This window comes from Heloderma suspectum, chromosome 2 (assembly GCF_057233095.1).
Source record: "Heloderma suspectum isolate Gila_16-S chromosome 2, 16-S_ref, whole genome shotgun sequence".
Taxonomy (NCBI): Eukaryota; Metazoa; Chordata; class Lepidosauria; order Squamata; family Helodermatidae; genus Heloderma; species Heloderma suspectum.
Window position 1 is genome coordinate 262,763,118 of NC_139459.1, and position 27,611 is coordinate 262,790,728.

The window sequence follows — 27,611 nt, forward strand, 5'->3', positions numbered from 1 at the left end:
CTAGATGGTCAATATCAAAATCAGATTGATTATGTCCTTTGCAAACAAAAGATGGAGAAGCTCTATACAGTCAATAAAAACAAGACCTGGAGCTGACTGTGGCTCAGATCATGAGCTTCTTCTTGCAAAATTTCAGCTTAAATTGAAGAACATAGGGAAAACCACTAAACCATTCAGGTATGACCTAAATCATATCCCTTATGAATATACAGTGGAGGTGAGGAATAGATTTAAGGGATTAGACCTGATAGACAGACTGCCTGAGGAACTGTGGACGGAGGTCCATAACATTGGTCAGGAGGCAGCAACTCAATCCATCCCAAAGAAAAAGAAATGCAAGAAAGCAAAGTGGCTGTCTGATGGGGCTTTACAAGTAGCTGAGGAAAGAAGGGAAGCGAAAAGCAAGGGAGAAAGGGGAAGATATATCCAACTGAATGCAGAGTTCCAGAGAATAGCTAGGAGAGACAAGAAGGCCTTCTTAAATGAACAATGCAAAGAAATCGAGGAAAACAACAGAAAGGGAAAGACTAGAGATCTCTTCAAGAAAATCGGAGATCTCAAGGGAACGTTTTCTGCAAAGATGGGCATGATAAAGGACAAAGAAAGCAGGGACCTAACAGAAGCAGATGAGATTAAGAAGAGGTGGCAAGAATACACAGAAGAACTATACAGGAAAGATCTGAATGTCCCGGATAGCCATGAGAGTGCGGTCACTGAACTTGAGCCGGACATCCTCGAGAGTGAAGTCAAGTGGGCCTTAGGAAGCATTACTAACAACAAAGCTGGCAGAGATGACAGTATTCCAGCTGAGCTATTTAAGATCCTAAAAGATGATGCTGTTGAAGTGCTGCACTCAATATGCCAGCAAATTTGGAACACTCAACAGTGGCCACAAGACTGGAAAAGGTCAGTTTACATTCCAATTCCAAAGAAGGGCAATGCCAAAGAGTGTTCAAACTACCGTACAATTGCGCTCATTTCACATGCCAGCAAAGTGATGCTCAAAATCCTACAAGCTAGGCTTCAGCAGTATGTGAACCGAGAACTACCGGAAGTACAAGCTGGGTTTTGAAGAGGCAGAGGAACTAGAGATCAAATCGCCAACATTCGCTGGATCATGGAAAAAGCAAGGGAATTCCAGAAAAATGTCTATTTCTGCTTCATTGACTACACTAAAGCCTTTGATTGTGTGGCTCACAACAAACTGTGGCAAATTCTGAAAGAGATGGGAGTACCAGACCACCTTACCTGTCTCCTGAGAAACCTGTACGAGGGTCAAGAAGCAACAGTAAGAACCGGACATAGAACAACCGATTGGTTCAAAATTGGGAAAGGAGTACGACAAGGCTGTATATTGTCGCCCTGCTTATTTAATTTATATGCAGATTACATCATGAGAAACGCCGGGTTGGATGAATCACAGGTCGGAATTAAGATTGCCGGGAGAATTATCAACAACCTCCGATATGAAACGATACCACCCTGATGGCAGAAAGCGAAGAGGATCTAAAGAGCCTCTTGTTGAGGGTGAAAGTGGAGAGTGCAAAAGCTGGTTTGAAACTCAATATTAAAAAAACTAAGATCATGGCATCTGGCCCCATCACTTCCTGGCATATAGAAGGGGAAGAAATGGAAGCAATGACAGATTTTATTTTCTTGGGCTCCAAGATCACCGCATATGGTGACTGTAGCCATGAAATTAAAAGACACTTGCTCCTTGGGAGGAAAGCTATGTCAAACCTAGACAGCATAGTAAGAAGTAGGGGTGCACGAAAGTCACTTACCTGGTCTCGCAGCTTGCTTCGCGGTGGGGGGGAGGCGCTTCGCTGCTCCCCCCGAAGTTCAGGCCGGGGGGGGGAGGCTTCCCTCCTCGCCCGGCCGAAATTCAGGCCGGGGAGGAGGCGCCTCGCCTGGCCGCGAAATAAAAAGTAAAAAAAAAAACCGCCCCCGTGATAGGCTACGTGACGATTTACGTAGCCTATCACGGCTAGATCTGCAAAGTCAGCTGTGATAGGCTACATTAATCGTCCCGTAGCCTATCACAGGTGACTTAAAAAAAAAAAAAAAAGTGCGTACTCAAATGGCGGCCCCCATAGGGAGCCGCCATTCGCGTTCCTTATTTGGTCGCTGTAGTCTACGTAAATCTTTACGTAGACTACGGTGAAAATAAGGGCAACGCAAATAGCGTTGCCCTTATTTTCGCCGTAGTGTATGTAATCTTTACGTAGACTACAGCGACCAAATAAGGAACGCGAATGGTGGCTCCCTATGGGGGCCGCCATTAGCCGTACGCGCTTTTTTTTTTTTTTTAAGTCACCCGTGATAGGCTACGTGACGATTAACGTAGCCTATCACGGCTGAATTTGCAAATCTAGCCGTGATAGGCTACGTTAATCGTCACGTAGCCTATCACGGGGGCGGGGTTTTTTTTTTACTTTTCTTGGAATGGCGGCGGCGGCAGCCGGTCGAAAGACTGGCTGCCGCCCCTGCCCCTGTTGAAGACCTGCCGAACCGCCGCCGGGACCCGACACCGGGAGGGACATTCGTGAAAGGTAAGTCCCATCCCGGGGGGGGGGCGGGGGGCGGAGAATTTCTCCCCAAAACTACTTCGGGGGGCCGAATACATTGGCACTTGGCCCCCCGAAGTTTCGGGGAGAAATTCTCCCCCATCCCTAGTAAGAAGCAGAGACATCACCTTGCCGACAAAGGTTCGTATAATCAAAGCTATGGTTTTCCCAGTAGGAACGTATGGCTGTGAGAGCTGGACTATAAGGACGGCTGAGTGCCGAAGAATCGATGCTTTCGAACTGTGGTGCTGGAGAAGACTCTTACAAGTCCCCTGGACTGCAAGGAGGTCAAATCAGTCCATCCTAAAGGAAATCAACCCTGAGTGCTCATTGGAAGGACAGATACTGAAGTTGAAGCTCAAATATTTTGGCCACCTAATGCGAAGAGAAAACTCCCTGAAAAAGACCCTGATGCTGGGAAAGATTGAAGGCAAAAGGAGAAGGGGACGGCAGAGGATGAGATGGCTAGATAGCATCACGGATGCAATGAATATGAACTTGAGCACGCTCCGGGAGAGAGCGCAGGACAGGAAGGCCTGGCGTGCTATGGTCCATGGGGTCACGAAGAGTTGGACACAACTGAACGACTGAACTACAACAAATATTTTATGTCACTGTAGCTAGTAGATGGGACAGGTGCCAATTATTCTTTGCAGTAAACTCAATGGAGGTTTATTCTGCACATGTAGACTCTGTAGTGATTTTCAAAGATTGGGGTTGTCTGAGAAGGTGGATGTGAAGGTGCACATTTGGGACTGGCTCCCTAGACAATCAGCAGGCCCTTGAGCAAAAGTATCAGACTTTAAAAAAAAAACACAACCCTTTGATGCTGAAGAACACGGTGGCTCCTACCCTGTTCACTGCCAGACCCCTTCAGTGAATATTATGCCAGTGAGTACTGTGTAAGAGTCAGAAGCCCCCTTCGGAAGTTACCTTCAAAGAATGAATGGAGGGGAAGCAGAGCATAGTGTCCCTGCCATCAGATCTTTGCGAATAGGGCGAAAGGTCTGAAGAAAGAATGTACAGTCAGGGCCAGAAATATTGGAACAAGGATAACTGTTTTGGCAGTTGGCCTCTGTACACCACCACATTGAAGTTGAAAGGAAACACACCCAGATGGGAGCGAAGTCAGGACTTTCAGCTGTAATTCAAGGGGTTTGACAAAAGTGGGGCACTAACCATTCAGGAAGGACAGCCAGTGGCATACACCCACCCCCATCGTTGGTGGCCCATAAGTAATGGAATGAATGGCTGACAAGCAGCTGCATGGCCAGGTGTGGCCTGTTTCCTGGGTGCCCCATGACCAATCAAGCAGATAAAAGGCCTGGAGGTGGTTCTGAGTGCTACATTTGCATTTGGTAGCTGTTCACTGGAACTCCCAACATGAGGTCCAAAGAGGTGTCCATGCGAGTGAAGGAGGCCATCATTAGGCTGAGGAAACAAAATAAACCCATCAGAGAGAGAGCAAAAACAGTGGGAGTGGCCAACACAACAGTTTGGAACATCCTGAAAAAGAAGGAAGTAACTGTATACTTCAACTGTATGTTGAAGTAACAAAAGGCCTGGAAGACCACGGAAGGCAACTAAAGTGGATGACCGCAGAATTCTGCTCATGGTTTAGAGAAACCCTTTCACAACATCTAGCCAGGTCAAGAACGCTCTTGAGGAAGTAGACATGTCACTGTTAACATCTACAGTCAAGAGACAGCTTTATGAATGTAAATACAGAGGCTTCACAAAAGGTGCAAACCACTGGTAATGCTCAAGAACAGACAGGCCAGATTAGCCTTTAGATAAGAAAAGTATGGAGAAGGAAAGGAACAGCTCATGATCCAAAGCATGCCACATCATCTGTCAAACATGGTGGAGGCAGTGTTATGGCATGGGCATGTATGGCTGCCAATGGAACCGGGTCACTGGTGTTTCTTGATGACCTGACTGCTGATCAAAGCAGCAGGATGAATTCTGAAGTGTATAGGGCTATACTTTCTGCTCAGATTCAGCCAAATGCTGCCAAACTGATAGGATGCCGCTTCATATTGCAGATGGATAATGACCCAAAATATACAGCAAAAGCTACCCAAGAGTTTCTCCAGGCAAAGAAGTGGGATGTTCTTCACTGGCCAAGTCAGTCACCTGATCTCAACCCAATAGAGCATGCTTTTCACTTACTGAAGGATAGACTGAAGGCAGAAAGACCCACAAACAAGCAGCCGCTGAAGGCAGCTGCAGTAAAGGCCTGGCAAAGCATCTCGAGGGAGGAAACTCAGCATTTGGTCATGTCCATGGGTTCCAGACTTCAGGCAGTCATTGGCTGCAAAAGATTTTCATCCAGGTACTAAAGGCGGTCCTTAAGTTTGAAATGATGTTGGTTTGTTCCATTACTTATGAGCCACCAACGATGGGTGTGTGTGTATGCCACTGGCTGTCCTTCCTGAATGGAAAGGACCACCCACTTTTGTGAAGCCCCTTGAATTACAGCTGAAAGTCCTGACTTCACTCCTATCTGGGTGTGTTTCCTTTCAACTTCAATGTGGTGGTGTACAGAGGCCAACTGCAAAAAGAGTTATCCTTGCTCCAATATTTCTGGTAGTGATGTACGAAAGGGACTTACCTTGTCCCGCAGCTTTTTTCGCGGTGGGGGGGGAGGCGCTTCGCTTCTCCCCCTCGAAGTTCAGGCGAGGGGGGGGAGGCGTCCCGTCTCACCCGGCCAAAATTCAGGCCGGGGGGGGAGGCGCCCTGCCTCGCCCGGCTAAAATTCAGGCCAGGAAGAAGCGCCCCGTCTCCCCGGCTGCGAAACAAAAAGTGAAAGAAAAAAAAATGTGATAGGCTACGTAACGATTTACGTAGCCTATCACGGCTAGATTTCCAAAGTCAGCCATGATAGGCTACGTTAATCGTCACGTAGCCTATCACGGGTGACTTTGGGGGGGGAAAAAAAAGCGCGTACGCAAATGGCGGCGGCCCATGGGCGCCACCATTTGCGTTCCTTATTTTGGCACGTCTAGGCTATGTAAAGATTTACGTAGACTATGGCGAAAATAAGGGCAACGCTATTTGCGTTGCGCTTATTTTCACCGTAGTCTACATAAATCTTTATGTAGACTACCCGGGCCCAAATAAGGAACGCAAATGGCGGCGCCCATGGGCCACCGCCATTTGCGTACGCACTTTTTTTTCCCCAAAGTCACCCGTGATAGGCTACGTGACGATTAACGTAGCCTATCACGGCTGACTGTGGAAATCTAGCCGTGATAGGCTACGTTAATTGTTACGTAGCCTATCACGGGGTTTTTTGTTTTTTTTACTTTATTTTGTAATGACGGCCGCTGCCCCCGCCCCACCGAACCGCCGCCGGGACCCGCCGCCAAGAGGGACATTCGCAGGCGGTAAGTCCCATCCCGGGGTGGAGCGGGGGGGCAGAGAATTTCACCGCCAATTTCGAGGGGCCGAATGCATTGGCATTCGGCCTCACCGAGATTCGTGGAGAAATTCTCAGAAATTCTCCGCCATCCCTAATTTCTGGCCCTGACTGTATATGTGTTTAGATGAATAGGCTTATGCTCCCCCATGAGATTAGAAACGCTGTGCACTTGGGGTTCTTCATTGTGTGGAGGAGCCTACGTGTTACTTCTTCCATAGACTCCTACATGCAGTCAGGAATCCTGTGCAATTGGGGTCCCTGACTGCATGGAGGAGTCTACATGTATCCAGCCCAAACACATACAGCTTTTCCCTTCCGACCTTCCATCTAATGTTCAAAGGTCTGAGGAAGGAGCCAGTGGGGATATTGGGGTGAGGCAGCACATGTGGCCCCCTCCTTGCCTCCCTTCATTATTGGAATGCATGGAGGGAGCTTCTGAAGGAGGCTAGAGTAACAGTGGGTTGTAACCAACAATTATCAGGGTATACTGGATTTCTCAGTGGTCCCTTAGAGCAGTTATTTGTTGAAGAACTCTGTTAATGTAAAATTGTAATATGGAAAGTAACCATATCAAAGGTTATGAGGAAATGTATCAAGAACTGCAGTAGAACAATCTAAGCGTGATTTTGCCCTTGTATTGCATTGGCCTTAGTACACTGTGTACTACTAATACATCCATGCTGATATCTAGTTACTAGATTCTAGTGAGTATTTTTTCTAATTAAACTTGAGGAAGATCAAATATCGGTTTTCTTGCTTATGGTGGGGAGGAGCACAGAGTAACAACAATACTGGGTGACCAGCCAGATGGGCGATTAATAAATTTAATAATAGTAATAATAACAACAACAACAACTGAGAATCTCTTTCGTGAGTGTGTGTTGAGAGTGTGATAGAGAAACAAAGAAAATGGTATTCATAAGCTGTGAGATAGAGTTGTATCGTTGTTGCACCCTGAATGGTACGTTCGGTTTAGGATGCACATTCCTACCCTTTTCATTGAACTAACTGAACCTGAGCTGTCCTCAAAGGACCCAAGCAAAAAATAGAAACGAGGAAAGGTGATTAGATGTTACGCTGATGGTAACTATCAGAAGGGAGGAAGAATGAACTGTTATCAGCTACTTCAGTACAACAATAAAGGAAATCTCAATGGGATCATATAATTGTGTTGCTAATTACATTGTTTCTAATGTTAGCAGTACAGAAGTCTGTGCAACATAATGTATCCTGGGTAAAGAAATTGAATTGGAAAGTGGCCAAATGCAGCCAGTCTTATCATAATGCTTCTTCATTCCTTTTACCACATTTATTCTGTGAAGTGTTTCTTTCTTATGGGCTAGTTTACATGTGAGATGGTCCACACATAAGTGCCCTGGGTCAGTGTGCAAGTCCTCTGTTGGGCTTGAAGCTAGGCTTTCCCAGAGGTACCATTCGAATGAGCTGGTGCCTCTAGCTGCCTCCTCCATCACAGAAATCAGGGCAATCCCATATATGCCATGCATGCGGAGGCAATGGTTCACACAGATAGCACCTTTTAATATAATTTCAAAGACAGAAGATATTTCAGAATGAGAAATTCTGAAATAATACATGCACACTGTGTTCTGTGAAGCTATGTAGTTTGGGGGAGAAAGGGGTAAGCTGAAAACTCTATTGAAAACACTTTTGGTGTAGCCCCCCCCCTTCTTTTTGACTGAGCAGTGAGTTCCTGTTTATCCCCCCAAATCCTAAAATATAATTAAATATATCATTAAAGATTGGTTTATATACAACAAGGTATCACCAAAAGGATATCCGATAAACAGTGTGAACAAAAGATAAATTATTTTATTTAAGAGAAGACATACAGCTATAAGCTTAAAGAGGCAACATGAGATGAAAGTAGGAACTACTGTGCAGCTGTATTTTAAGTTTTTGAAAGATCTGAAATTATTCATGATCACTGTTCTGTCCAGTTAATGTTATACCATCTACAGAAATCATTTCCTCTAATTTCATGTTGTCATTTTGAAATCGAAGTCTTGTAGAATTTTTGCATGGACTTGTGTGTGTGTGTGTATGTGTGTGTGTACTTTGTATTTTGGGACACCTTTAAAAATGTATTTTCAGACAATATAGTAGAATTTAAAAGACATCACCTGCAAAGATACAATACTGCCTGGTCAACAAATATGTGCCTTCCCATTCCCCACAATAGTTAGTGTCAAGTGACTTAAGCAGAAGCACTGCAGTGGGCGCCCTCTTGAAATGCACCTGCTCCACGTGGCAAGTCTTTTTTGTGAAGCCACTGTGTGGCTTGACCTTCTGCACCAACCAACCAACCCAGTCTGTGTCCTGAACTGTTTCACATGAATGGGAATACCCTCCATGCAACTGCATGCCAAGAAGCTAACGTACTGCTGAGTGTGTGAGTGAATAAGTAAGCAAGTAAAAGTGCATATTCAAGTTCACTGGAAGCATATGACTTACCTATTTATTTATTACTTAAAATATTTCTTGGCCGCCTTTCAGGGCAGAAGCCAGCCCTGTAGCCAGCCTTCCTTGTTAGCAGAGGCAGTCACGTTTCTAGGGGAGGCCTGGGGGGGCAGGTGCATAGCACCAGCCAGTCCCCACGCACACACACTCACTGGTGGAGAGGATGTGAGGGCCAGGCCAGGGGAGAGTGTGTAAACTTTCATAATGGGCTACGTAGAGGTGAAGTTAACAGAAAATTTAGTATGAACACCAGGAATTGAAATGACTGGCATAGTTTTTTGTTTCATAAGAAAAAGGGATGCTAAGGATACAGTGAACAAGAGGATATCAAAAGGTATAAAACAAAATAGTTTTCACTAGAAAGTTATTTATATTGTTCTCAGCACCACTCTCCCTAAATGCCCGACTACGGTTGCATTGTAATGTGCTTTTACTCTGTTTTCATCCTTTGCCATCAATCAAGTACTCAAGAAAAAGAACTAGCCACTGTGACTGTGAGTATAGCGAGTGCTTTAAAAGAGTAAAGGGTAACTTAGCATAGATATTTTTTCAGATCACTTATCTCTTTATTTCACCCTTTAGCAATAAGCATGCAATCCTGCTCTACTCATCATAATAACTGCCGAATAAACAAACTTCTTATTGAAGTCAAACAAACATGCTTCTTTATTGCTGGCTGGGTAGAGAACAGAACTGAAACTGAAAAGCAGAGGAAAGGAAAGTCCAAAGGGACAGAGTCAAACTTTAGCCCTCAATACAAAGTTCTAATATTTAACTCTTCAGGGGTCGTGTTACTATACAGGCTGGGTTTTTTTCAGGATCACATAAGTAATTATAGGGTGATTGTGATCATGAAAAATCCACCCTCCATCAGGGAATGACTGGAGTGAGGAGACTTTGGGCAGCTCTTCTAGATTAGGCAGGTAGATTAGGGAGTGCACCCATTTGCCCCACTCTGGCTAGTGGGCTGGCAGAAGTCCTCCCAAGGCAGTATACAACAATAAAACACATTAAATCTATACAATATAAGAGCAATTAAAACACAATAAAACAGTAAGAACACAATAAAAACAGCAATAAAAACCAAAAAAACCAGCAATAAAAACAGCAACAACGGCAGTCAGGAGAAGGCCAGAGTATAATAATCTCTTTTCAAGGCCTTCTTAAAATCCTGCAGTGATGGAGCATGGGAGATCTCCCAATGGCAACTTATTCCAGAGGTATGGGGCCACTACAGAGAAGGCCTTCAGTCTGTTTTAAATGGCCTTTTGTACAGATAGTTAGGGAAGCTAAAGAGAGATTAAAGGGTGGCTTTTCTTTCTGTGCCTACACACCAGGTCATTTCTAGTGCCTGCTCTGAAGCACTTGCTCACGTCCACCAAGCTATTGACCATGACACTTGGCAGTTACCTGGGAGTGATAACAGAAGCAAAGAAAGCTTGCCCTAATTATATCTATCAAAGTGCATAAGGCTAAGAGTAATCCTAAAACATTTTTTAAAGGATGAGGGTTCCTGTGGCTATAATATGTACTCACTATTCAGTAAATAGCTGCCTTTGGAAATTAGAATGACATACAGTATCCTCAGTGTGCCTCTGAGCTGTCTGCCCATCTTATTTTCCTTCTCACCCATTAAGACAGATGTTAAGCAGTTTTAAAATGCTGCGAGGAAAAGAAGGGCATGCATTCCAGTAGCAAATTACAAGGTGTCTCCATGACCTCAAAGGTTTACTGCTGTGTTTCGCTTTTCATCTCAGACATGAATGTCATCATCCTAGGGATGATGCTGGATGATAGATTTACCTGCCTAAAGACCAGACTGTAGGGGAAAAGGAAATTGCAGCCTGTTCACCCATCAATTTGAAAAAAAAAAAACCCAGAGCATGTGAAACTTTATATGTTTAGATACCTGAGTTAGATGTGACTCAATACACTTTTGGAGGGGACTCTGCATATTCTTGGAGCTCTACCTATAATAATAAGAAAACCCATTATGGGTGGAGCTTTATGATGATTGTGAGTTACTCAAATGTTACTCAAGTGTCTTTGATTTAAAAACTGTGCTTTTGAGAAGAAAGAGGGGCATTCTGGAGGCAGCAAAAGGCAATGACAAGTATGGTTTGGGCAGAAGACAAAATACAAGGGCAGGTTGTATTATTTTCCCCTACAGTCTCCAAGGCATAGTGTTGTCTTAGAGCATTCCGTTTGGGGTGTCTTCCAGAGAAGCTCCACCACTGCCACCTGTTGTAGTGGGACAAAGAATACGTAACAAGAACAAAGGACAACCATTACTCCCACCATCTATGGTAACCATCTCCATGTGGACCTTTCAAATAATTTTGCTCTCTCACAAATACCCTGCCAGTTGCCCCCCCAATCCCACTATCACCACCACTTCAAGTCAAACATTTTCACATTTGAAATTTTTCTTAGCATTAATATTTACAGTAGAGCCTATAGAACAAGCGTAGCCTAAGATGGTAAGTTGATCTTGTAGAGGTTCAGTATTTCCATTATGCACTTTCCACCTGTTTCATAAGATTGCCAAAGCTGTAAAAGGGGGGAGGGGGAGAGAGAGAGAGAGAACAGGAGTGACCAGGCAGTCAAACTGCAGAACCGTGAAAAGGTCATATTACAGAATGTATAATGTATTTAGTGCATATTATGTAGCTGTCTTCCCCAGAATTTATGGAGGGATTAAAAACCTCCTCTTGCGACAAAGATCATAATGGGAACTGAAAATGCCACAACATAAATTGATTTTGTGTTAATGATTGTGACCAGAATGGAAAATAAATTGATGCAAACGTTACCTTTTACACTTAAAATTCCTCTTGAGACATTATGTAAATGTAATTGCATGGCCTGCTTCACATCAGTCTGAATATGTGCATAACTAGTGTTGCTGTTAGTTCATGTGTATGTAGTATATACTATATACACAGAGAGAGAGAAAGAGAGAGAGAAATGGCTTTATAGAATCAGAGCAAACAATTAATTTTAAACTGTTCACTCATGTTGATTTCATCATGATGAGATAATATGCTTTGGTACTAATCCCTCAGTCTACTGTATGATGCAAAGATGTAAAATCATAATATATGGAGAAATTGCCAATAGAGTTTTTCTCCATTCAGTGCACAGGCACATGCAAATAGCACATGGGACCATTGTGGGGATTGTAAGATGGGTGCGTGCCTCTCTTCTTTTATTCATTTCTTTATTTTAGGGATTTATACCCCCACCCTTCAGCAAGTTCTCAGACTGGGTTACAAAAGGTTAAAGTATAACAAAGCAAAAACTTCTCTTTAGATATTATGTATATGTAATCACATGGCTTGCTCCACCTATAGGGTCGTACATTGCCCAGAAGAGGAAATGCAGCATTAAAAAAAATTGAACTGGAGGATACAGTTTGCATAACATTGGCATATGCTGATGTGTGAGCATGTAAATTTGGAAATAATTCTTATGAGTTAAGTAAAAAAGCAATAATCTCAGCATGGTGCAGAAGGCTCATGTGTGTGCCTGCTTGCTCAGTCTGCTGTCCGGGCGCTGTTGATGGGAAAAGTCAAGGCCCCTGCTCTCTCTTCTGAATGTTCATTTACCTTTAAGCTGGACTTGGACAGCCCTTCAAATAGAGGATGTCTTCAAAGAGAGGACTGCCCTCTCCTCTGTAAAGCAGGGTACATGGCCACCCTATCCACCCAGCTCTCCCTCTCACCTGGATACAAGTTATTTGAGCTAGAACCTCAAGTGCTGAGAGTGATGGCTGCAATGGAGTAGGGGAGGTGTGTAAACCTACCACTCCCCTAGTGAACTGCCTTCACATATGCCAAGGTAACAATAGGAAACAGGCTCTTCTGAAACCTATGGCAGCTTCGCCCCCACCATGTGAATGCTGCACACATAGGAGACTAGATCATTTCCCCACAAATACTGCAATGCTAGTAGTAGTAATGGAATATAAAGGCCTCTTTAAAAAAAAAATTAACGAATAAGGACATATTTAATAAAACAGATATTGTCAAGAAGGCACAAATGGTGGAAAAATGTAGGTGAATGGTGAAGGTTAGGACATATATACACAGGGAGGGAGTATAAGATACACATATGGTCAGCGTGAAAACTTTCAGGCTTCAACAGTAAGTGCCACTTTCAATTTCTAACGTTCAGGAAAGAAATTAAATTACAGGAGTGGTAACGATGGAACAGGAAAAAGATGTGACAGTTGGATGAAAAGTGCCCCATTAAGATTTCCACACCTGCATTTTCAGCAGAACCTTCTGAAACTGCTAAAGAGCTATGGGATTCAAGTTCTGTTGACAAGGAAAGGTGTAATGCAGCAGTTTATAGCTGTGTCTGGCTGTGCTAATTGGAAGGCTTTATGAAAGAGTGAGGAAAATGAACTTATTTGAAATAATGAGCATATTGTGGAATGAATAAATAATAATATAATTAATAGAACACTATTGCAGTAACTTTAAGGCTTTCTGTCAGTTTCATTACCCATGCTTTTGGTATTCTGTAGGCCAAAAATGATGAGGCATGTAATGCATAGCGCAAGTACCACATGAAAACAAACAAGCTTGTGGATCTCCCATCGACAGCTGTTTGGCCACTGTGTGAACAGAATGCTGAACGAGATGGACCCTTGGTCTGATCCAGCATGGCTCTTCTTATGTTCTTATTAGGGGTGGACGAAAGTCACTTACCTGTCCTCGAAGCTTGTTCGCGGTGGGGGGGAGGCACTTCGCTGCTCCCCCCGCAAAGTTCAGGCCGGGGGGGGGGGAGGCTTCCCGCCTCGCCCGGCCGAAATTCAGGCCGGGGGGGAGGAGGCGCCTTGCCTCGCCTGGCCGCGAACTCTAAAGTTTTTTTTTTTAAAAAAAAACGCCCCCGTGATAGGCTACGTGACGATTAACGTAGCCTATCATGGCTGACTTTGCAGATCTAGCCGTGATAGGCTACGTTAATCGTCACGTAGCCTATCACGGGGGCGGTTTTTTTTTTCTTTTATTGGAATGGTGGGGGCGGCAGCCGGTCGAAAGACCGGCTGCTGCTCCCGCCCTGGACGAACACCCGCCGAACTGCCGGCCGGACCCGCCGCCGGGAGGGACATTCAGCAAAGGTAAGTCCCGTCCTGGGGGGGGGGCGGGGGGGCGGAGAATTTCTCCCCGAAACTTGTTCGGGGGGCCAAACACGTTGGCGCTTGGCCCCCCGAAGTTTCGGGGAGAAATTCTCCGCCATCCCTAGTTCTTATGTGCTCTTTCGTAACACAGATCTCTCTGGTGGTCAGTTGCACTGAACATAAGAGTGCAATGAGTCAGATTGCCAAATTCCATCCTAGAAAAAGGTCTTGTTTTTTTCAAGAGCTCTTTGTCAAGGAGTTGCTTTGCTAGTTTATCTTTTCACATCACATTGTTCTGATGAAAACCTTATCTGATAAAGTTGCCAATTTCTCCCTGTTGAGTGGACAAAAGAGTTCGGTCCAGAACAAAAACCCGAATATACACATGGAAATGTGTTTGTTTTCCCCTCCATCAGTCAATTGTGTCTGGAGACTGTACCAAGTATAAAAGGTTTAAGTATGAATTGGCTCTAAGCTACATTGATTACAGTTGAGTTTTGTAACCCACACTGACTTTACAAGCCAGTTCAACCTATGTCAAGTCAGTCATGTGTATCTGCTGCCACAGGATAAAATTTTGATTTTGACATGCCGTACCACTGCAAACCATTCTCCATAAATGTGGGATTTACAGTGGCATGCTGAAAGCCAAATATAGGCCTAAATTCAGTTTATGGGGGTACATGCACACAACCAAATCAGCAGTGGCTAGAGTGCCCGAAAGGCATGGACTATTTGCCCCTGCTGCCACATGCTATCAAAGTCATGTACATCGTCTCTCAACTCCTTGACTGCGTAAACAACAACAGAGCTTGAAGTCAGTGAAATGATAAGGCAACAACAATATTTGTATATCACTTTCAAGTTCAAAGCGGTTTACATGTATTGTTTAGTCGTAATCCTTACAGCAATCCTGTAAGTCAGTATTATCCCCCATATTATCAGTGGGGGAACTGAGCGTGATAGTGAGTGGCTTGCCTAACACCACCTAGTGAGTTTATGACAGAGGTGAGATTTAAACCAGGGACTTTCCTCAGTCTCTTAACCACTGGATGTAGGATTGCACCCCTATTATTACATTCCTGAAGTGCTGCAAGCACGTATTGCTAGAGAAAATGGCTGTTGTTCATGATGACATAATCATGATGACATAATCATGATGACAGATGCATTACACAATGATGATGCAATCTGTGAAAGTGCCAATCATTTCCAAATGCACAGAATTCTCATGTGAAGAAATGTCATTTATATAACTGTTGTGATTCTGTAATGTTTTTGTGGCCTCTGAGAGGCTATAATATATCTGAGTAGGCCTGAGGCCTTGTTTTATTACTGTAAAAGACCTATGTAGTAGTTGCTTAGTGATGTTCTGAAGGGGGAGAGAAAGAGAATCATTTTGAATATTGTTAGATGGGGCCTGGATCATGTAAATTTGATTCTGAGTGGCTGGGGATTCTAGCTAGGTGGAAATGAGAGCTTACAATTAGGGACAGAGAGAGTCTGAAAGGGAGAACATCTGTGGATGGGTGGGTGGGTGGTGGTTTAGAAAGATTAGGAGAAAGTTGAGGAAAAAGTGAATAGCTGAGGCCTAAATATTAAGCTACTCCTTCCCTGTGGAATAACCCTACATGGCTGGTAACGATCAGGAGTAGGGAGCAGGTGGCTGTGTTATGTTAAGAGCCTGCCCTAAGTTCTTGCCATAAGAAGGTTGCCTAAGCAGGTAGTATAAACCCAGCTAAATGTTTCAAGCAGCCAGAAATACAACAGGAGGAGCTTTGGAAGTCAGAGGAAGTCTGTACCCAAGAATTGAACCTGGTTGTGAGTGTATTGGCTGGGGTGGAGGTTTAGGGAATTTGGTCTGAGGTTAAAAAAAAAAAAGTAATTAAGACACTTGTAGTAGCAACAGTGTCTCTTGAGTCCTTAAGAATTGTTAGTAAACATTCTTTTGAAAACCCTAAACTAAGTATTAGTATTCCCTTATGTACAGAATATCCCTTTAATAAATTAACTGGTTTAATAGTTCATATTCTCTCTAGTGTTGGTGCCCATCTCTTGCCTAGGCCTTGTAGACCATGTTAATATGGCTTTTTAAAGTATTCTAGCAGAATTGGTGGCAGCGGAAAAGGGTCAGCTCATGAAACTCTGAGTTATAGTGGCAGAGAGTTCCTTAGGCCCTTAAGCATTTCCTTAGATATTTGCTAAAATTAAGAAACTCCATAGGTGGGGTTGCCCAGTGAATAAGCAATTTCCCCATAGGTGGTGGCAGTGCTGGAGAGAAAATTCCCCCATACCTTGGAATTGTAGTCAGAGACTATAACATTAGTGGTAATTCTATGAGGTGGGCTAAAATGACAAAATTCCTATGACAGCTTTCCAGTACAGCAGCAGCAATAATTATTAGATATGTTTGACCAGGGCCAAAATGTGGACAATCTTAGATAAACCAAGGAACCAGAGGCCAGAAACAGAATAACCAAAGCTGCTTTGCTTGCAGGGATGAATATTCCTAAGTGTGCAACATTTATTCTTTGTTTTCTCCCTTCCTTTTCTGTCTTCTGTTTGAATTAAATCCACATTTCCCATAGGAAACATCCCAATTTAAATAATTATGCCTTCATTAAAGTCGTGGAATTGCATCTTATTATTTTAATCCATTCATTTGATTACCCAGGTACAGCTGATTTTTTAGTTTCTTCATGTTACCTCTATAACTGAGTCATTAATTGGTGATGCCTGTGAAAGACTTAGCGCTAATATTTTGCTCTGTGAGATTGTAGCAGATTATTTGTTCTGATTTTCATAGACTGTTAAATATGATAAAAGGGTAACTTTTTCATAAAATGCCAGCATTATTTGATGCTGCAGACACGTTTGACAAGTAAACAGGACACCTGATTTATGATACACCATGTGGAACTTGCTGTGATTAGACTTTTAATGATGATAAAATGTTTGTGACTAAGACACAAGGAGGACATCCACATATTTTTTTATAAACAAGAGCAAGCAGAAGAATCTGCCCACACTATGATGTGCAAGGCAAGGCTTATTTTCAACTAAATTTACTCACTAAAGAAATGACACAACGCATGTAAAGGGGCCATTTTTATTGAAATCACCTTTTTTCCTAGAAGGTATCACATTTCTCTATAAGGAATTAATCTTGCATTGTGAACTGAATAAAATGAATTAACATGGAGATGTTTTCAGTCATTGCTGATCCACAGTGTGCATTGTTTAGAGCTGCAGCCAGAATGCCAGCCCATACTTTTGCTGGTGGAAATAAAGTATTTGCTTCCTGACAGAGTTGCAGAGAGTATAATGCTCCAGCAAACAAGCCTCAGACCTGCAGGGAATCTCCACAGCAACAGGTGTAGTTCGCTCTCCACTTGGTTGCGGTTTTTACTGGAGTTGAATCTGCTCCGTCTGGGGACGCACGGGGGTCGAGAACCCGGATTATTCCAAAGCTAGCCTGAGGCCCTCAGCAGGTCACACGCAGTTTACTGCGAATTGTTTAGAGAGCCTGTTCCCACCCTCCCACTCTCAACATTGTTCCACCACTAGGGGTGAACGAAAGTCACTTACCTTTTCTCGCAGCTTTTTCGCGGTGGGGGGGAGCGCTTCGCTGCTCCCCCCGCGAAGTTCAAGCCGGGGGGGGGAGGCTTCCCGCTTCGCCCGGCCGAAATTCAGGCCGGGGGGGGAGGCTTCCCGCCTCGCCCGGCCGAAATTCAGGCCGGGGAGGAGGCTTCCCGCCTCGCCCGGCCGTGAACACGAAAGTAAAAAAAAAAAAAAAAAAGTCCCCTGATAGGCTACATGACGATTCACGTAGCCTATCACGGCTAGATCTGGAAAGTCAGCCGTGATAGGCTACGTGAATCGTCACGTAGCCTATCACGGGTGACTTTAAAAAAAAAAAAAAAGCGCGTACGCGAATGGCGGCCCCCATAGGGAGCCGCCATTCGCGTTCCTTATTTAGTTGCTGTAGTCTACGTCAATGTTTACGTAGACTACGGCGAAAATAAGTATTATTTTCGCCGTAGTCTATGTAAACATTGACGTAGACTACAGCGACCAAATAAGGAACGGGAATGGCGGCTCCCTATGGGGGCCGCCATTATCCGTACACACTTTTTTTTTTTTTTTTTTAAAGTCACCCGTGATAGGCTACGTGACGATTCACGTAGCCTATCACGGCTGACTTTGCAAATCTTGCCGTGATAGGCTACGTGAATCGTCACGTAGCCTATCAGGGGACTTTTTTTTTTTTCTTTCATTGCAATGGCGGGGGCGGCAGCCGGTCGAAAGACCGGCTGCCGCTCCCGCCCCGCTCGAACACCGGACGAACCGCCAGCCGGACCCGCCGCCGGGAGGAACATTCAGGGAAGGTAAGTCCCGTCCCGGGGGGGGGCGGGGGGCGGGGGGGCGGAGGATTTCTCCCCGAAACTTGTTCGGGGGGCCAAACACGTTGGCGCTCGGCCCCCCGAAGTTTCGGGGAGAAATTCTCCGCCATCCCTATCCACCACTTCTGCTTTCTCTGGTCAGTGTGTGTGTTAGCACCCTTCCCAGCCTATGTCCGACCCTTCTCAGCCAATTAAAAAAAAAAAATCCCTCTAAAACCCCAATAGCGGCAGGACTAAATGCTCAGCAGCAACCCCTCACATTACCTCATTAGTGGGGACACTCAATTAATCACTTTAGCTAGCCTGCTTTCAATCTTTTTTTAATCAATTTTTTATTGTGAGTTTTAACAAAACAGACAAACAAAACCATAACAAAACCAAAAAAAAAAAAAATAACTACATATTCTAAGATCCTCAGTTTCAAATATTACAATATTCTAGGGAGAAAAAAAAGAGAAAGAATAGGTTACATGTAAACGTCAGTAAAAGCAGACCAGATATCTAAATATAAGTCCATTTGCAAGTTACTCCTATATACCACTCTTTCAAATGTTGCTAGCATTGTTAAGTCTTCAATCCATTGCATTATAGGCAGTGAGCTTTTATCCGTCCAGTATCATAGTATCAGTCTTTTATCAACCAAAAGGGCAAGAAAGATCCATTTATGCTGACTATGTGTTACATTCCAAAAAGCAGGTAAGTAATTTAAGAGAACATTTACATCAGTAAATATTAAAGAGCTTTCCAAAACAAAATTTATCCGTATCATAACTTCCTCCCAAAAGGAGGCAACTATTGGGCTTTTCCAAAATATATGAATAAGAGAAGCATTGACTGCATTATACCTCCAGCAATTAGCTGAGTTTCACAAACCTTTATTAAAGAGACGTTGTGGCGTCAAATAGACCCGAAACATGTTTTTGCTGAATAAGGTATAACCGAAGATCCGTAGAGATATCCGATACAGATGCTAAATGGCAGTCCATTGATTAGACAAAATAGGACATCCCAATTCCCTGTTCCATTTCTGCTGTAGACCACATCTACAGACTGCTTTCAATCTTTAATATTCCCCCTCTTCTGTGCATGTTTACTCAGAAGTTAGAAATAAATCCCACTCCTCTGCAGTGAAAGGGTTAAAGGCTAACTGTAGTCACTCACCCTAAAGCTCTCTTTCGCTTCTCCTCTCTTTGCGATTGCAACCTTGCGCTTCTTTGATATTCTGTAGTTTCTTTGTTATGTAAAATCATTTCTCCACTTTATTGCTTTATTGCAGTAATGACCTTGCCTTCTCATTGTGAGCAGGGGGAAGGAGAAAGGGAGAAAGAAGAGGGTGGGCAGAAGCAGTAGGTAAAAGTGTACACATGGGGGAAAATGGGGTGAGGAGCAATAACTACACAGCAGATTGCTGGGATGTGGCGAAATTGACGTGGGGAGCTAGAAATGTGGAACACTGCAATCCTATGCATCTCTACTCAGAAGTAAGCCCCATTGAGTTCAAAAACCCCTGTAAGTGAGTTTAGAATTGCAGCCAACATCTCCCAGAGAGCTCTGAGAAACAAAAAGAGGAACAGAACAACAACAACATCAACAATAACAATAAACTGTGATAAAATGGAGAAGTGATTTTACATAACAGAGAATCGGAGAAGCGAAAGAGTGCTTTAGCTATTGGGCGGTATAGAAATGAAATAAATAAATAAATTTAGGGCGAGTTACTATGGTTAGCTTTTAACCCTTTCACTGCAGGGGAGTGAGATTTATTTCTTAATTCTGAGTGAACATGCACAGAAAGGGAGGTGGGATATGTTAAAGATTGAAACCAGGCTAACTAAAGTGGTTGAGTGTCCCCACTACTGCTGTAATTTGAGGGGTTCTTTGATGTTCTGTAGTTTCTCAGCTATTATGTAAAATCCCATCTCTGCTTTATTGCTTTATCACAGTAACATTCTTTCCGGTTTATGGGAGCATTCATAATGTAGTGGCAGCTGGGAGCCTGGACAGGGGCAGGTAACAAGCCTCACTCATTGGTCTCCCCACCTTTTTTTAGTCTATGTCCACACACCCCATACCTAGGCTGACCATATTTCCTTGAGACAAAAACGGAATAGTAGGATGACAAAAACAAGACGAGGTTATGTAATATTCTGTATTCATGAAAAACCACAATATAACAAAACAACTGCAGCTCCCTTTGTGGTATTTCAGGCTATAAGAGACCTAAAAAACAACCTAAACTCACTGCAAAGGAACATGGAAAGGGGCGCAAATGAATAACACTAATTTATTGCATATACACACAAAAAACACTCATAAATATACATATATAAAATACTTACAAAATATCACATGAGCAGTAAACAAATCTGTATGGCATACCACACTGAACACTCTAATGCAGGACTGCAGTGGCCAGACTGCAAAAAGTCATAAACATACACCAAAAATAAAAAAAAGGAATGAACACCCTGACTGCTATCACAAGCCGGTATATGCTAATGTCCCACCAGAGAGTTCTGCTGTAATAAAAAAAAAATAGCTAACAGCCTGTTGAACTGAAATATCAGTCTGAAAAGTCCAAATCAAACTGAATGTAGGGCACAAAGAATATGGGCGGAATGATGGTAGAAATAACAGTAAGACTCACCCTCCTGGCTCCCACATGCTGCATGGGGCTTAGCGACCGCCTCTTGAATCCCCTGCCACTGCAGACAAGCAAGGGGGCGGCATCTGATCGCCGCTAGCTCAAGAAGCCTGGCCCTGGCTGGATAAAGTAAATGGGACTTCCTTTTTCGTCACACTAGTAGGTTTACTGCACACATTGCTTAGCATAGAGCCTTATGATAAACGCGTTCAGTTTTTTACAAAAAATTAAAAAAGGGACAAAATTGAAATTTATATTACATTGACAGGACGGTCGGGAAATATGGAAAAAAAACAGTACTGTCCCATTTAAAACGGTACGTGTGATCAGCCTACCCATACCCCACTTGTGAATAACTCCACTCCCACCCAGGCAGCTGTGGTTGGTGAAACTGGAGCTCTTACTTTGGGTTTATGATGGAGTGGCAGTGTGCTATTTTGACGTTGCGCTTTTAAGAGGACTTTTTTTAAAAGGTAAAGGTAGCGGAGCAGAGCAGAGCGCACCTATACTTTCAGGGGGGATGGCTGCCAGAGGTTAGTGGTAGGCAAGGCAAAGTAAATGCCATGAGGTAGCTCCTGAAGGGCTAGCTGCCAAGTGTTGAAAACATTGGGGAAACACAGGGAGGGGAAACATTGGGGGAACACCCTTTGACCGGGGTCAAGGAGGACACAACCAGGTGAAAGACACACCCCTGGGCAAGGCTATCATGCCGAAGTAAATATGGAGGGTTGGTACACATGGCAACAGAAGTGCAGACAAGCTGAATTAAGCAAAACAATCAAACTAAAAGTAGTCTCAGAAAACCTGGGTTTTCCACAAAAATCTCTGGGATGGCTGCAAGATGGCCATGACACCATGTCCCCTGAACGACCTCCAAAAGCAGCAAACTCGCAGCAAATTGCTCATGGAGACATCCACATGGTCTACACATGTAGCAAAATGAAGTGGTAGAGTCCTGAGCTGGTTGAATGGACTGTACCATAAGACTAAAAGTGTGGTATTCCATTTCTGAATGTTCTCTTGTGTAAAAATGCAGTTATCCTAACTGGGAATTGTAATGTGAAGCATATATATTTCCAATACATTACCATCTCTATTGGCTTCCAGTTTGGCTTCAGGCTAAAATCAAAATGTTGGTTTTGTTCTTTTGCCCAAGATACCTGAAGGACTGCCTTCTCTAATTGGCCCTGCCTGTTCACTCCGGTTCTCAGCTGAGACCCTGGTCTATGGCATCCACAATCTGAGGTAGCGTAGGTAGCAACACAGGGAAATATATTTTAAGTAATTGTGCCCCACCCCCCAGGCTTTGTAATTCTCTCCGGCAAAAGGCTCACTTTTCTCCATCTCTTTTCGTTTACTCTGGAAAGTGTACTGTTTAGGTATCCTTTTGGAACTGTGATACTTCAGTTTACCTTACAGTTGCTTTTTGTTGGTGTTCTGCTGCTTTATATTTTATTTTGCTTCTTTAGAAAATTCTGTCTTGACAATACAGCGTGTTTTATTGTTGTTGTTTTCAGTTAGCACCTTGCGCAGGTTAGTGGTAGAAAGTCAGGTTTTACACATTCTTAAAGTATAGGTTTAGGAATAGGAGTCCAGATTGTCTGGGATGGGTAGCACTCTCCTTGAAAAAGCAGGCTCACCATTTGGGAGTAATCCTGGACCGTGACACACTTCTGGTTTTCTAGCAACTGTGGTTTTGCCCACCTGAGGGTGCTCCAAGCGTGGTCATTCCCGAGAAGGTCAGACCTCACCATGGGGACACACGCCATAGTTACATCCAAGTGGGTGATTGCAATGTCTCCTACATAGGGCTGCCTTTCAAAAGACTCTGGAAACTACAGTTGATCCAAAATGCAGCAGTTGTATTTTATTCTTTTCACTATTCTGAACTGTAATCCACCCAGAGAACATTTGTTATAGGGTGAATTAAAAATAAAGAAGATGTAAAGTACAATCAATACATACATAAATATTTGACAACACTGACACAGTTCATTTCCAGAAACAATTAAAAGTGCTGACGGTTGTCTTTAAAGCCCTAAATGTCTTGGGCCCAGGATACACAAAGGTCTATCTCTTCCCATTCCAGCTTACCTGGTCCTGAAGATCTTCTGGAGAGGGTCTTCTTTGTAACCCAAGGATGGCCAAGGAACAGCGGGCTGGGATGCAGGACAGGAGCTTCTCTGTCTAGATTATAGAACTCTCTACTTCAGAAGGTCCATTTGACCCCCTCTCTTCTGCTGCATAGTTGAGATGCCAGCCATGTGATTAGCAACTGACTGAATGGCTTTAAAAAAATAAATAGGGGGGATCTGGATCAGTACCATGGAGACAGAGGGCTTTAATAATTTGCATCTCGCTGCCGTCCCATTCTGGATTGGGGAATTGACACTTGATTTCCCCCCCCCTTCTTTGTTTAAAGCCATTTGCGCAATCACTAACTTTGTGAATGGTATCTTATCTAGTTTGATCCTAAGATGTTTTTATTTTGGCAAGCATTTGCTAGCTTGAACAATCATGGTTTGACCTTGTTCCTTTCAGGCTGTTTTTATTGTTTTATTGTGTTGCTAATTTTTAACATTTAATTTGTAATTTTATGTTGTAAGCTGCCCTAAACACTGTTTCTACAGTGGAGGGGGATACAAATTCCCTTAAAATAAATGTACAAAAAAACCAACGTCCTTCTGCAGCATATGTAGAGCCAGTCTTGGGTTGAATCCATCTGATACTGATGCTCTGAGCAGCAGATCCTCCAGCAGAGAAGAACAAGCTGAGTTGATCTCTGCCTGTTGGTGGAATAGGAGTGGGGTTCTCTTGAAATATAGATTACACCCATCGTTTCAGTATTAGCACTGGAATGACGATGAAGTTCCCATTTAGGAGATACATAACAGTGCCAAGAGTCTAATAGTTCAAATAAGAATTGGAATTTTGCCTTGCAGGTCTTTTCTTAATATTTGCAGATATACAGGTAAAACACACAGGTGGGCATACACAGCTTGTGATCACCAAGCTGAACATACAGGTAAAACGTACAGGTGGGCATGCACAGCTTGTGATCACCAAGCTGAACATAGCTGTTCAGTTATGTATGGTAGTCCAACACCGGTTGGATAAACCTATTTTTAATTCATGTCTAGGACTACAAAAATAGGGGAAGGGATGTTGAGCAACTCTCAAGCCATAGCACATGAGTAGACAGCATATGGCTTGGTGGATCACAGTTTTAAGAGCACCTGGCTTCTTCCATACACTGTAGAAGCTGGTTGGCAGGCAGTGCTCTAGGAAAGTAAAGAGCACTTTCTAACTGGGCAAGCTCAGCCTCTGATTTTCTAATGGGAGTTACAGAGGGTATGCTTGTTCTGTGTGCAAGTCTGGCTGTTTTCTGGCTTGTGTGTGGGTCCTAAAATATAGAGATTTCACAAGAGATTTAGGGTGCAGTACTACGGCCCCTAGACATTGATTGAGTGGCCATAGGATACTGAAGATTTTCACCTCCAAGGCTGTAGACAGAATTACGACCATGGAGGTGAAAATCCCTGCTTGGCTCTTCAAGCCCACCCCCTTCCTGCTGTTGCAGAAAGCTCTTCTGAGGTCAGTGTCATGACTTCCACTGAGGGTGGGGAAAGTCAAAAGGGGGTGTTCAAGTGGGTGGGAGGGGAGGGAGTATTCTGGGGCCTTGCCAGCCCTGGGCCTGCCCTCGCCAGCATGAATCCACTAGATGGACACAGAAATGTGAAAAAGGAGGATGGAGAAAACTGCCTCCATCGCTCCTTCCACCCTGACAGCAGAGCCCATCAGGGCATAAGAAACTTGGAAGTCTCTGAGATCAGAGGCTTCCTCCTAAGTGGACAGCAACCCAATTGGGTTGTGCCCTTAGACATTTTACTATTGCATTGCTTAGAAATTTTACTTTATTAAGCAGTATACACGTATTACGAATAAATAATTGATGTATGTATGTAGGTGCATTGTAGGGGTATTGGGACTGGCATGTCTCGAGATAGATATAGTGGTACCTCCCTCCCAGGAGCAGGTTTTCCTGCTGTGGGCTGAGCTCTGTTTGTCCCTGCCTTTGCTCCTCTACTGACAGATGGATTCCCAGCCTTCTTTCAATGTAGCATGCCTGCTGCTGCAGCTGCTGCTGCTTCTCCTTCCTCCTCCTCCTCCTCCTCCTCCTCCCCCCCCCCAGGTGCCTGACATGTTTATCTACTTAAATGTTTGTTTGGTACCCCTCCTTTTTAAAGCAAATCTATTTTTTTAAAAACATTAAACATTTAGAGTTTGGGAAGAATGGGTTTCTGACCACTACAACAGTCAGCACTCCGCATAGCTATATGGGGGGAGGAAGTGGTTTTGAGATGGTCAGAACAAAGGCCATCCACTCAGCATCTTGCACAGTCTGCCTTTGGACAAGAAGAACTAGTCATCGTCATCCCCGCCACTCCCTTTTCCAAGTTCAAACCATTTTGGAAGTTTATACATCTGTCCAAAGAGGGATGAGTGTAGTTCCACAGCAGACCCATCACTCAAGCTATTCACGTCTGTATGAGCCTTAGAGTGTTTCCTGATGGACACAAATCCATAGATCAGTTATAACCCCCTTCTTGCCTGGTGTATCACGTGCCAGTTGAGCACTGATATGTGCCAGTGTGTAGTGAAAATACAGGAGGGGGTGGTGGTGGAAACCTGGCAATTGTCCTGACAAGGTTTGCATAAGGTTTGGAGCATTGTTAGCCTAAAACCATCCCATGCCTGTTTTACAAGGCACAAAGCCCTTTGTGTTTCTTCATCTCACTTCTGGCCATGTTGGAGTGGTAGGGGCGAGAGAGACAAACACAGCCATAAATAAATAATAGGAATGCAATGCTGCCTGTCAGGCAACCTGTTTGTATGCATTGCTTCCAGTTGTATAATTGCTATTGGTCGAGTTCCCTCTACACAAAAGCTTCAAAGGAGCAGCTTTTTAGTAAATTTTGAACAACTGTAGCCAATTTCAAGCTTAGCTTCCCTAGCTTTTACACCAGTGTAGAGGTTCCAAGGAAATGAACTGTCAAATGTAATTTTCGTCTATCCCTTAAAGAAAAAAAAAACTTCATGGAATTTTATGCTTATAGGATTAATCTGCCTAGTGGATCAGCCATACAACACAATTTTAATTACACCTACCATCCTTCACTGCATTCTTTCATTGTTTGGCTGAATCTTATCAGAGCAAAGGTCTGCAAGATGTGTTGAGGTCTGCTAAGCACCAAGTCAGAAAGTTTGCTTTCTTTCTCATTGTTTCTTTAAAAAAATTAACACATAAAACCCACACTTCTATTTTAGAGAGAAGTGGCATCTATTAAAGACAATGCATTCGTAGCAAGCACAAATTATTAAGTGTTTGTGGGGGTGCTGGGCAGCCCATGGCAGCACACCCTGAAAGGAATGACAACAAAGGAAGTACAGAAGTGCTGAAGCAGCCAGGAGCATGTTATGGAAGATAATTATTGCCAGTTGTTCATTATGTATCATGCTATGGTTAAGTGAGTTTTATTGCCTTTATTTGCATTGTAACTAGAATTTCTCTGGTATCCACATGTCACTGCTGTATCTTTTCAATATCTAAATGTAAATCTTTTGTGGCTGCCTTTAACAATTCAGCTAAAACAAAAAACAGAACCCCACAAAGGAAACAAATGAAAGCATGTCACTTAAGATAACTAGGGACTGACAAGTTTTTCTACACACATCATTTGCCATGTAAAATATTGAGGTGGCTACATTGCAGCAGTAGTGAGAGATGCCTTGCTTAAAAGCTATTACCTCATAAGCAGACCATTTTATAACTCCCATTTTGCAACAGAACAAACCAATACAAATACAATGGTTTGGATCAAGAGACATTTTTTACTTTGTTTAAGCCCAGCTGAGAAAACATGAACGGAAAGAAGATTTATTGCAAGAAGTTGTAATTCTCTAATGCAACTCTTCTTGTAGCATCGTAGGTGGCCATGTTTCTGACTTTAAAGAGGACAGTCCTCTATTTGAAGGTGTCCTCTGCTTGAACAGTTGTCCAGTCCAAGTCCTGTTTAAAGAGAAAGAACCATAAGAAGGGAGAGCAGCAGGGGCCTAGGAGGTGTCCATCAGCACTTAGCACCTGGACACTAGACTGAGCAAGGCACCCAGTCCAGTCAGCCTTCCCCACTATAGTGAGATCAGATGTACTGTATTTTTATTTAAACTATAGAAATTAATTCTAAATATGCATCTATACATATAAATTAGCATGTGCAAATCATTCAAATCCATGCCCCCATTTTCTTCTCTTTTTTGGTATTGCATTTCCTCTTTTTTGACACAGTGCATAAGTGGCCCCTCTAATCGCTTGGGTTTTCTGAGGCAGGAACGACACCTACACCCGGTTTTTCCTCTGAGCAGGGCAGGTTAATTGATGTTGGGTAGTCTATAAAATAGGTCACCTGTTGGCTTGTTTCCCTGCCACTATTTGCTTTATTTCTGGATTTTCCTACATGTGTTTTCTGAGCATTCTGAAATCATTGGCACATGTTCAGTAAAAAAACACACAAAACCTATTGAAGCAGCTGTCCAAACTCACAGAATAAGCAACCTGAGAGCGGGGTGTTTAAAAGAGCAGAAGGCTGCAATCCTATGCACAATTTCATGGGAGTAAGCCCCATTAAACTCAATGGGCTTTACTTCCGGGCCAACATGCATAAGATTGAGCTGTAAAAGGGAAAAATGCAACACATGATTACCTAGAATTAGGGCACAATCCCACTAGACAGCGGCTAGATGGCCATAGGATTGGTCAATTCCCGGGAACTGCCTCCCTACCCCTCGCCCACCACCTTGTAGGCAGCGTGGATCGTCCCCGTGCTCCACACTTGGAAGAGCAGCATGGAGCAGGGGAAAGGGGGCGTTCCCGGGGCTGGGGCGGAGAGTTCATAAGTGCCGGTATGGC

General features: G+C 43.5%; 1 protein-coding gene across 10 annotated transcripts in view; it reads left to right on the forward strand.

Moving 5' to 3' along the window:
- The window catches only part of SPOCK1 (SPARC (osteonectin), cwcv and kazal like domains proteoglycan 1), an 806,393-nt gene that overhangs the window by 699,621 nt on the left and 79,161 nt on the right, over positions 1 to 27,611 (forward strand). The window lies entirely within an intron of this gene.